The sequence below is a fragment of the Macaca nemestrina genome, chromosome 7 (genome assembly GCF_043159975.1).
Source record: "Macaca nemestrina isolate mMacNem1 chromosome 7, mMacNem.hap1, whole genome shotgun sequence".
Lineage (NCBI taxonomy): Eukaryota > Metazoa > Chordata > Mammalia > Primates > Cercopithecidae > Macaca > Macaca nemestrina.
This window is the reverse complement of record NC_092131.1, coordinates 104,543,875-104,557,095: the sequence shown is the minus strand read 5'-3', so window position 1 is coordinate 104,557,095 and position 13,221 is coordinate 104,543,875.

Below are 13,221 nucleotides of genomic sequence, written 5' to 3'. Positions count from 1 at the left end.
TGGGTTGAGTTCACTGGAAAGAGTACCAGAGAGGAGAGTGATGCCCAGAAAGAAAGAACTACAGAGATATGCAGAGTGTCTCCTTAAGGAAGCAGCAGAGTACTGGTTAGCACATGCGTGTAAAAAAACTAACCAAGGCCGGGAATATCACTACCTAAATAAATTAGAGGGAGCAGTACTGACTGCTCCCACAGAGCCAGAAATATGCAGACTAGAAAGCCTTTTATTTCATCGAGCATTATTTGGAATATTCAGAAGAATCTTGTATTAGTAGTGGAAAATAGCTAGCTCTACACTAAATTCCATTCTGGCCATTATCAACAAATCTTAAAAACAAGTTCTAAAGGACTAAACTATGTCCAAGTAACTTTACTCTATCTCTTCTGAAGAAAGCTGAAGAATATTTATAGGAACATAAAAATACCCAGCACCCAATAAAGCAAAATTCATAATGTCTTGCATCCAAACAAATGCTAATCAGGCATAATGCAGGAAAATATGATGCATAATGGGGAGAAAAAATCAATAAATCAAAATTGATGCCAAAGAGAAACAACTGTTAGACTTGGAACACAAATAGTTATAATAATTATATTCCACATAAGCTAAAACTTAAACATAAAAATATATTTTTAAAAATATTTAAACTAGATTTCTAGATATGAAAACTAAAATGCATGAAATGAAAAATACACTGGATAAGAAGTGGCAGATATAAGATAAGACATCATAATAAAAGTAGTTATTGAACAATGGGACAACTTTACATGGCTTAATACAGGGCAATTGGAGTCCCTCACAGAGCAGACTGGGGGAGGTATTTAAAGAAAATGGGTGAAAAATTTCAAACTTGGTAAAAACTATAAACCACAGACCCAAGAAATTCAACAAACTAGAAGCACAAGAAAAATAAAGATATGCATATGCATCATAGTGAAATTGCTCAAAACCAATATGAAGAGAAAAGTTTCATAGCGGGCAGAGAAAACAAAGAAGAACAAGGAAAAGAATGAGAGCTAATTTATCTTCAAAAACACTGCAGAGGAGAATGAAGCAATATTGTTTAAAGTATTAAAAGAAATAAAAAAACTGTCAGTCTAGAATTTTATATCCAATGAAAATAGTTTTCAAAACTGAAGGCAAATAAAGACTTTTTCAGACATACAAAATCTGAGAGAATTCAACACCAACTGACTCTCAACATAAAAAGTGTTAAAGAGATTTCTTCAAGCAGAAGAGAAATAATAGCAGATTAGATATGGATTGCTGCAAAAAATGAAGAACACTAGAAATGGTAACTACATGGGTAAAGAGAAAATATATTTTCAAAAAATGTTAATATATATGTTTTAAATTGTCTGCTCAAATTAAAATAATAATATGGTATTTAAAATGCAAACACACACACACACCCACATCCACACACATATATGTAAAATGCTAGACAACAATATCCCAAGGCCAGGAGAGATAAAATGGAAGTATGCCATTGTAAGGTTATTTTATTATATATCAAGTGGTATAATATCACTTGAAAGTAGGAAGTTACAAGTTAAATATGTGTGTGTGTGTATACACACACACACACACACACATACAGTATATTCTAAAGAAATCATTAAAAAAACAAAATCAAGAGTTGTAGCCATGAATTAACCAAAAAACCTAATACTAGAAAATAATACAAAAAAAAGACCAAAACAGAACAAGGAAAAGATAAGGCAAATGTAATTCAAATAGCAAGATGATAAAATTAAACTTAACTTTATCAATGATCACATTAAGGGTGAATAGGGTAAAATCCCAATTAAAAGGTGGACATTGTCAGATTTTATTTTTATATAAAAGAATGTATCAGTTATATGCTTCTTAAAAGGAATACACTTTAAATATAAAAACACAAATAGATGAAAAACAAAAGGATGATAAAACATATAATGCTAATTCTGGTCCAGAAAAATGGAATGTCTATATTATACCAAAGTCAATTTTTTATTTTTCTTTTTTTGAGACAGGACCTCACTCTGTTGCTCAGGCTCTGGAGTGTGTGGTTCACTACAGCCTTGACCTCTTGGACTCAAGCGATCCTCCCACCTCAGCTTCCAAGTAGCTGGGACAAAAGGGAAGAGCCACCATGCTCTGCTCTTTTTTTATTTATTAGAAACAGGGTCTCACTATGTTGCCCAGGCTGGTCTTAAACTCACAGGCCCAAGTGATCCTGCCACCTTGGCCTCCCAAAGTTCTGAGATTACAGGCATGAGCCACTGGCCTAGAGAAAGTTGATTTTATAGCACTGAATATTACCATAGACAAAGGAGTCATTCATAATGATGAATGTATTAATTCATCAAGAGTATATAATCATCCTAAATCTTTTTAGAATTTCAAAGAAAAAAGGCAAATCTACAGTTTATTCTCAAAGATTTCAACATCCTCTCTTAATATTTAATAGACCAATAGACAGAAAACTAAGTAAGGATACAGAAGATTTGAATAACACTATCAACTAATTTAATTGTCATTTATAGAATATTACACCCAACAACAGCAGAATACATATTATTTTGAAGCAAACAGAGGTCACTTACAAATATAGATCATACTCTAGATCATAAAATATCTTAATACACCGAAAAGAATTTAGTATACACACTGTAATAGAATTTAATTAGATATAATTAACAAAAGTTTCTGAGAAATTCTCAAATATGTGAAAATCAAATAAAATATTTATTAATAACTCGGGCTAAAGACAGCAAAAGAGAAAATAAAGTATTTTTTATGAATAAAAACTGAAAACACAACAGTGCTTATGGAAAATGTATAGCACTACATGACTTTATTAGTAAAAAAGAAAATATTCGTAATCAATTATCTCAGTTTCTATTTTAAGAAATCAGAAAAATAGAAGCAAGTTAATTCCAAATAAGTGTAAATAAGGAAATAATAAAAAAACAGAAATAATTGAAATAGAAAACAGAAAAAGATAGAGGAAATCAATGCAGACAAATGATATATTTAAAGAGAGAGAGAGAGAGAGAGAGAGAGAGAGAGATCAGACTATTGATATAACTGTGGCCAGCCTAATCAGGAAAATATGAAAGAACACAAATTAACAATATCATAAATGAGAGTGCTGGCATCACTACAGTTTCTACAGATGTTAAAAGGATAATAAGAAAATATTTTATAATCTTACAAATTAATTTGACAACTTAGATGACATGGATAGATTCCATAAAAGACACAAATTACCTAAGCACATTCAAGAAAAAGTAAATAATATAAATTGCCTTATATCATTTAAAAACAATTGGATGTGTAGTTAAATACATCTTTTCTCTCCTTCCTCTCATTCTTCCCTTGAGGAATACCCCAGTCTCAGGTGGCTTCAGTGATAAATTCTACCAAACATTTGAAGATAAAATAATACCAATTCTATGTAAGCTCTTCTAGAAAACTGAAGAAATCCTTACCAACTAATTCCATGAGGCCACTATTGCTCCGACACTCAAACCAGACAAAAACCTTACAAGAAGATAACACTTCAGATTGGTATTTCTCATCTACACAAATAAAAAGTGTTTTAAAGAAAATTTCAGTAGATCAACACAACAATATATAAAAATAATAGTATATCATGATCAAGTGAGGATGTATGCCAGGAATGTAAGGTCTGGTTTAATGTTCAAATATTAATCAATGCACTTTTCCATGTTCATAAACTAAAAAAAAAAGGCAACTGATTATCTCAGTAAATTCTGGGCAAGAAAGAGTATGAGAAATTAAGAGAAAAGAAAATGAGAAATTCCTGATTTTACAAAATACAACAACAACTCTCAGAAAACCGGAAATAGAAAGAAACTTCCTCAATATGATAATGGACATTTAATAAATAAACAAACAAACAAATACATAGGTAGCATCATACAAAATAGTGCAAGACTGAATATTTTATTGAAAACAAGACAAGAATGGTTGCTCTCAAACTTTCTACTCAACATTTAATTGTAGGTAACATATAGTGTAATAAGGCAAGAAAAATAATAAAATGTACCCAGACTGGAAAGAAGCATATGAAATTTTCTTTACTTACAGATAACATGATTGTCTATGTAGAAAATATAGTAGAACCTTCAAAATCACTGTTAGAACCCATATTTGAGTTGAGCAAGGCTGCATAATACAAGATCAATGTACAAAAGTCAATCATGTTTCAATAAAACATAAAAAATCTGAAATTGAAATTTTTAAAAATACCATTCACATTTAAAAATATAAAATATTTAGAGATAAATCTAACAAAAATATACGGCATATACACTAAAATTATGACATTGCTGACAGACTTCAGAGACAACTTAAATACATTGTGATATATATATAGCATTTATGAGTCAGAATCATTACCCATTAATGTTTTACTTTGGTGTGGGAGGAGTAGAAATTGAAAGTCTTAGCCTGAATTTATGGGTATGCATAGATTTTAAAATAGCTAAAATAACTTTGAAAAAGAACGAATTTGAAGGACTAGTATGACCAGATTTCAGGAGTTATAAAACTATCTAAACAGAGTCTGGTATCAATATGAAGCTAGAGAAATCAGTTTATGGAACAGAAATAAAGCAATACATATATGGACAACTGATTTTCAACAAAGTTGCGCAATTCAATGAGGAAGGAATACTCTTTAATAAATGGTGCTGGCACAATCAGATATCCACATAAAAAAGCGAACTTCAATACATACCTCACAGAGATATGAAAATTAAATCAAAATGGATCATAGACCTAAACGTAAAATCTAAAATAATAAAATACAGAAGGAAACTTTTGTGACCTTGCGTTAGGAAATAATTTTTCAAATAGTACACCAAAAGAACAAGCTACAAAATTTAAAAAACACTGGTGTTGTGGGCTGAGAGTTTGTGCCTCTCAAAATTCATATGTAGAATCCTTAATCCTCAGTATGGCTGCATTTGGAGATGAGACTTATATGGAAGTAATCAAGTTTAAATGAGATTGTAAGGGTGGGACACTGATCCAATAGGATTGGTGTCTTTATTAGAAGAGACACCAGAGCACTCTCTGACTCCTTCTGAAGGAATCAATACTCCTGTCACCTTGATCTTTAAACTTTCAGCCTCCCAAACTGAGACAATATATTTCCATTTTTTAAGCCAGAAAAAAATGAACATAAATCTATATACATCTACCATAAATCTATATACATCTAGGAGTGGATCCAGTGATTCCACTCCTAGATGTTGAGTCAAGAGAAATGAAAGAATGTGTCCATAGACGTGTCAACAAATGTTCCTAAGCAGCCTCATCTGTAATTTTCCAGAAGTGAAAGCAACTGGGGAATAGATTAATAAATAATAGTATATCTATACAAGGGAATACTATCAGCAATAAAAACGGATGATACACTGATACACAAAATGACACGGATGAATCCAAAACTAATTATGCTGAGTGAAAGAAGCCAGACAATGAAGGTGTGCAAATGCATAATTTATATAAAACTCTAGGAAACTCAAGCTAATCTGTAGTGACAACCAGCAGACCAGTGGTTTCTCAGTGTAGGGAAGAAGGACAGGCAGAAGGCAAGAATATGGAACAGGAGGAGACTTTTCAGGATAATTGGTATGTTCACTCTCTGTGACGGTTTCACAGGGGTATACAGATGTCAAAACTTATCAAATTGTCTGTTTTAAATATGTTTGCTTTATTATAAATTATACCTCAGGAAAGCTGTTCTCAAAGAGAGACACAGAGAGAGAAAGAGGATTGGATGAACAGCAAGTCCAGCTGTTTAGCTGAGCATATCCTGCGGAAGAGAAATAGCTGAAGGGGAATTGGGGCCAGAAAGTGAAAAGTCCTTGCAAGCTGTGAGAAGTTTGCACTTATACCACTAAAAACAAAAGAAGCCTTGCAGCATTTAAAAGTATGTGCTTGGCTGGGCGCGGTGGCTCATGCCTGCAATCCCAGCACTTTGGGAGGCCAAGGCCGGCAGGTCACAAGGTCAGGAGATCAAGACCATCCTGGCCAACATGGTGAAACGCTGTCTCTACTAAAAATAAAAAAAAGTAGCTGGGCATGGTGGCATGCACCTGTAGTCCCAGCTACTTGGGAGGCTGAGGCAGGAGAACTGCTTGAACCCGGGAGGCAGAGGCTGCAGTAAGCCAAGATCGTGCCACTGCACTCCAGCCTGGGTGATAGAGCAAGACTCGGTCTCAAAAAAAAAAAAAAAAAAAAAAAAAAAAAAAAAAAAAAAAAAAAAAAAAATTATGTGTCTCTGTTTCTGTAATGTTAATTCATTTCTTTTAATGTTCATATACTTTTTAGCAAAATTACCAAGCCAAATCAAACAACAATAAACGACCCTATTGAAAATGCTTATATTCTAAACCCTCACCAGAGTTGGCCTGAGTCGTCCTCATTTCGGACCATCCTCAGATGCCCTAGTCTCATCGCAGCACACTGATGAAGATGTACGTATTCAATGGCTTCCTCTGATAATGAGAGTTATTTCTGTGGATATTCATGGAAGATGTTCTCTTCATAATCCATTTTCTACAGAGACAGCTAAATCAGTTTGGTTTTCCCTGGCCTGTTTTCACTTACCAGTGGAAAGACCTTTGGCTTTTGGGAACTCAGTAGTGGTTTTGAAATCCTGAGCTCTGTCAATTTTGCATAACCGTGGGCTGACCGAAATCTCTTTTTGGAACACAGCTTTCTCCTATGTGAAAGGGGCTAATAACACAGGCCTTGTAGTATTGTAGTGAGGATATTAAGCTTCCACATATGTAAAGCCCCCAGCGGAGAAACTCAGACATAGTTGAGGTTAATTCCCTCTAGTTGGCTTTTCATCTCCTCCCATCTTCCTCTTTCTTAGAAATATTTCCACCAGATGATGAGATCATAATATCATATTTTCTCCCTCAGTTACAAATTTAGTTTGGTGTAAATCCATGATCCATTCATAGGAAGCATTTTTTAAATTTAACAAAACTGCATAAAACTGAGGATGTCATTATGAGAAAGACAGATTCAAACCTGGCCTGAGTAAAAGTTTTTGGCCTGGATTTTAATCAACACAACCAGTGTTGTCAAGTCAAGGCCAAATTCTTGTGACACATAATACAAAATTTAGGAACTTACTGAAAGTGATTTATAAGCTGATAAAGGATAATATAACCCTACAGAGCTGGTTGCAAAATAACCAGAGGGTAAAACTGAAGTTTTATTAAAATGACCTCAATCATTTTATTTCATACCTGTGCTGGATAGTCAATTTAGTAGGATCTGTAAGCACCAGGTGCTTTCACCCCATGTTTCTAATGCATGATGTACCAGGTTTAGAAGAAAATCATGCCAGGAAGTGGGGCTCATATCAAAATTAATTCAAAGAACTTTTATTAAGTGTCTTCTCTGTGCCAGGCTCCAGGACATATAGACATGAAAAACACATTCCCTGCTAAGGGGCCTTCACTATAATGACACAAATGTCAACAAAGAAAGAAGCTAAGGTACCAGGTGCTGAATGAGCATGGAAGTGTGGCCAGGGGAAGCAAGCTCATGTTTACGCTCCAACAATAAGCAAGTTTTCTGACCTCAAGATTCATTCATCCATTCATTCAGCAAATTCTAAATTTCTGCTGTACACCAGGCATAGTTCTGACCTTAAGTTTCATCCATTCATTCATTCAGCAAATACTGAATTTCTTCTGTATACCAGGCTTAGTTCTGACCTTAAGATTCATTCACTCATTCATTCATTCATTCATTCATTCATTCATTCATTCAGCAAATATCGAATTTCTCCTGTATACCAGGCATAGTTGTAGGCACTGAATGGTAGGGCTCTATTTTTTTTTTTCAATTGAATTGATTCATTGCATGGTTACTTTTTGTTCTCCCCAATTAAACCAAGTTTCTGCAGGACAGAATCTCTCTCCTTTCCCAGCAATAAAATACTTATTTTTGTTACTGTTCAGTATTTACTGAAATTATTTAGGGTCAATTCTTATAAACTTTTTTTTTGAAGAAAAAGAATAAAAAAAGAAGCTCTTCAGGTGGTGATGAAAAATATTTTTCAGACTTTGCTGCAGGTGGTCCTTGAGTCTTTTCACCATCCTCTGTGTGCAGGCTGGACACGTTGGTCATTGCTAGTGCTGCAAGGAATATGACTTTTGTACATCTTCAATATGCAGGCTTCTACCCAAAGACTTTTGCCAAATATATTAAGAGTCTACTATGGGAAATGGGGTGGGGTTTGGGTAGGATCTAGTGGTTTATTAGAAGTTGAAGACTAAACAGCAATATTCACACATATTTTAAATTCCCAGTTCAGAAATACTTCTGACACTGTGAATCTGGTCACACCAGTATCTCTGAGCACATCCTGGCATCTGTCACAATTAAAAAAATATCATGGGGTGAGAAACAGATCTTTGTTAGAAATCTCGTTTAGGCTATGTCCTCTACTAGTGGTTTTGTGTATGTCACCCTATTCTGCCACAACAATCCTCTGATGTGTGATTATTTTCATACTTTCAGATTAGAAAGTTGAAATTAAAAAAAGACCCAGAAAACTGCACAAGGTCCACAGTAGAAAAATTAGGGTTTATGGCCAAGTCTGGTTTACTTCAGAGCCCACAAGCTTCCACTACCCCATACAAGGTTAAGAAACATCTCCCCACCCAGTCTACTCTGTAAAGGAAATCTGGACAGCTGGCCACCCAATCTCTGCTCAATCTCTTCCCTTATCTGGCTTGTTACAAGCCAAAGAAGGGGCACTCACTGTGTAGACCATAAGGGAATAACTCTAATTCTGAGCTTCCAAAAGTCTAAGTGTTTATATTCTACCCTCAGGATTATTTATTATTGTTTAATATTAAGTTCCTTTAACATTTATTTTTACTTAAATAACTTTGTTCCAAAAAGCCATTTTATATCATTACCAGAAGCAATAATAGTGACTAAGAGCACATACTGGGTTCAAATCCCATGTCCATTACTTAACTAGCTATGTGATCTCAGGTAACTTACTTTGCCTCTCTATGCCTCGGTTTCCTCATATAAAAGGAATAGTAATAGCACCAAACTAAAAGGATTGCCATGAAGGTTAGAGCCAAACATGACAAACACATCAGTGCCCTGTATATGATGAATATTCAAGAACTGTTACATATTGTTATCATTAGTACATGAGTGGAAAACCAAAATTACCTTCTCTAAATGAAAGGTAATTATATAAGTCAAGACTATAAAAATAAGCCATTATTATTAAATTCTGGCCAGAGAGTGGTGATCTCAAAGGCTGCAGATCTCAGGCTTATTCTATTTTTGTTAAAAGGTAATATTAGTAAGTTTCTGATGATGTTCACATCTAGCACCAAACTGAGTCTTTCTCTTTGTTATAGTCAGAAGAATTAAAGATAATTGAAAGGGAAGTAGTTATCTGTACATGATTTCATAGTGTTTAATTTCTTGCCTAGGCGCCAGCTGAAAACTAAAGTACTGCCAACTAGATGTGAACCACATGTTCAGAGAGACATATTAGGAAGAACTTCAGCGCCCGCAAGCAAGTGGTCTTCTGTCTTAGTCAGTTCAGGCTGCTACAACAAAAATACCATACACTGTGTGTCTTCAACAACAAACATTTATTTCTCACAGTTCTGGAAGCTGCGAAGCCTGATATCATGGTTCCAGCATGGCTGGGTTCTGGTAAGAGCCCTCTTCCCGGTTTGTAGGCCTTCTTATATCCTCACGTGGTGGAAAGCAGAAAGAAGAAGGAAGCTGTCTCTTTTCTCTTATTAGGGCACTAATCTGATTTATGAGGACCCCACCTCATTACCTAATTACCTCCTCAACACACCATTTCCTAACATCATCACATTGGGCATTGGAATTTCAGGATATGAACTTTGGGAGACACACACATTTGGTCCATAACAGCAATTTTGTCTTGGCTGGTCCAACATTTGCTGTTGAGATAAAACTGTCATTGCCATGTGTTCATCCTGAGAGATCTTGACAACTGTTGGATATGTACTCTGTAGTGCATATCCTAAAAGGCAGGGATAACATCTTAGACACAGATTTCTTCCACATTTGACCATATTCATATAGGAGGTGGCCCTTATTATAGGTAGAACAAATGTTGATGCAAGGAGGGAAGAAGCCTTACACAACAACTAGGATGTGTCCAAAGGGTCAGGGTCAGCAGGAAAGTGGGCCTGCTCTAAAGGGAATCAAACTATTGAAATATACATGCAAACAGGGTCTAGTGTCCATTTTAAGGTACAATTATAAGTGTCAGGACACTTATGATTCCTGCCAGCACACACTTCATCCAGGAACTCATGGAAGGAAGCACCAGCTAAAACCGGAAAGGCTGCAGGCTGAGTCTGTCAGCAAGTCTGAAATCAACAACAGCTGACATTCCAAGGATCCATGGAGGGTTAGGAACTGGAGGAAAAGAAATCTTAGCAATGGCTATGAGGGGGAAATAGTCATTAACCTTCCTCTTTCCTCTTCTCATTCACACATCCAACACAAAACAAAAATAAGACAGTGAGCACCCACTATGTGGATAGCTCTCTATTAATCACTGCACTAGACAGAAATGCTTATCTTTCTAAAGTCTAATGGCTCAAATTAGATTGTACAAATAACTGTACAAATAACTCTGTACAAATAACTCTTGTCCAGTATATGAAATAGTAAAGTTGATAAAACAATATAAATCAGGTAGAAAGGAGATTTACATAATGGAGAAGACATTACCAACCATTGCACCTGTGTCTTTAAGAATGCTAACACTCAGACAATAAAAGCAGGAAGAAAGGGCAGAATAGCCAGAGGGGGATGTGGAAACCAATGCATACAGGAAGCACAGGCATGCTCTAGGAATGGTTAGTAGTCCAATAAGGCTAGAATCTGGCAGAGAGCTTAACAAAGTGAATGCAATGGGTTGGAGTCAGTTAATGGAGAGGCTCTGAATGACAAACTAAAGAGTAATGGGTGCCAAAGGCAAAATATATCTTTCCCTAAACTTTGCTGAGCAGTGTGGTCTGTGGGACAACAAGGAGTCTTGTGGGCTGCCTGTTGCAATGTGCCATGGCCTCTACTGTCACCACCAGCTCCAGACACAAGCTTATGTGCAGGGCATTTGTTGCACCAATTCATTGCCTGCACCCTTGCCATGCTCAGGTGTTTGGAGATTACAGGTGTTTCTGCTGGAGAACTGAAAGCCAAATACAGCTCTGAGGGATCAAATGGTTCAGTTGGGTGAATCAAGGCACCTTCCCCACAGCCAGAGGTAGGGGCTTGCTGATTGGAGTAGAGGTTGGGAGTGACTTGCTGAGAGCCTCTGAGACCTCTAGTGACCACGTGGCTGAGTTTCCCTGCTCTGCAGTGTAACATTGCACATGTTTCTCTCTTCTCCTCTTCTTTGCCCAGACCCACATGATAAACACTGGGATGAGATGCCCCCTTGCCAAGTGATGAGGCAGTGGCAGCAGCTGTGGCTCTCTCATCAGCAAGGTAATAAGGATTCATTTCCATTTTGTCACTTCTGGCATGTCGCTTTTTCCCCTCTGCATTCTTATTATTACAGTTGAAATTGATTGCCACCACAGAGTGGGCATCTAAAGCCTATCCTTTTATGTTCCCTCCCTCCAGCTCCGCTGAGCCCTTTCCTCTCAACCCTGTCTCTCTTTGTTCAACATCCTTCCCCTTACCCCTTCCTCCTTCCATGGCATATTAACAGGAAAGAAAAACTCATTTGAAACAATGTATGAGGTGACTCAGTAGTCTGTGTGCTCCTAACCGCTAGGCAAGGCTGGGGCAGGAAAGCAGCCCCTGGTTTGGGTGCTCTATCATGAGGCAGAGCCTCCTCATCCTGCCAGTCCATTTAACTGCTTTCTGGAGTCCTTCCTATTACAGGAGATAAGGGAGTGGAGGAAGGGCCCTGAGAAGGTTTCCACACTGGGTCAACAAAGGTGCCTGATAGGGAGAATCCCAGGTGGTTGGGGAAGGCAGGCAGAGAAGAGGAGGAAATGTGATAGACATTGTGTGGGGCATTATCTTGTTGTGTTTCACTGTGTGCAAGGGTGTGCTGGACAAATTGGCTTCTGGAGGTGCTGTGTAGTGTAAGACTTGGGATTCCCACTGAGCCTTGAAGCCTGGCTTCTCTGAGCTTTGTTACAATTCCTTGAGCCTTGCCTTCAGGTATGCACTGTGAACTAGGAAAGGCCAGGTGGGGGTGGTTGGGGGAAGGAACCTATCACATATCCTGGCCAGGTGCAGTGGTTCACACCTATAATCCTAGTACTTTAGGAGGCTGAGGCATGTGGATTGCTTGAACCCAGAAGTTCCAGCCAGCCTGGGCAACATGAGAAAACCCCACCTCTACAAAAAATATAAAAAATTAGCCAGGTATGGTGGTGCATGCCTGTAGTCCCAGCTACCCTTTAGGCTGAGGTGGGAGGATCACCTGAGCCTGGGGAGGTCGAGGCTGCAGTGAGCCATGACAGCGCCACTGCACTCCAGCGTGGGCGATGGAGTGAGACTCTGCCTCAAAAACAAACAAACTCAAAAATAAACATCCTCCTTGGAGAGAGAGATGGAGTGAAGAGGCAACCCAAATAGAGTATGAAGTTAAAGGAGGGAGATTTAAACTTAGTGGGTACCACCATGGATCAGACATGATGGTAGGTATTTAATGCTTGGTGGGCCAGAGATTATTCCAACTCAGCCATCTCTGAGCACTGTACTTGTGGTCTTTCTATTTGACCAACACTGCTGGGACCCTTGCCAGATGCAGAAGCAGCCACCATCCCAATTAGCTTAATCTGAAGGGATATGTACTTGCATTTATTTATAATTTGTATTAATTACACAGGAGCTGTAAGTTTTGTGTAATTCCTAGAATATAGTGAAATTTTTACTTGCAACTCACACATAGAAATGCTCCTAATTTTCAAACCCTGGATAAGAATGAATAGGTGAAAAGCCATTCTCTCTGGCCTGGTAAATTTTTAAAATAAACCTTCAAGGTTAGGGTTTGCTTTTAAATCTTTGTTTTGCCCCTCGTGAAAATGGACAGTCGGATTTTTACTTTTCAAAAGAAAGCTGGTCCCAATGGGAAGTGTTTGAGTTTAGGATGTGTTAGCAGGCAGGATTTTTCAGCAGGGCTTACCTCATGCA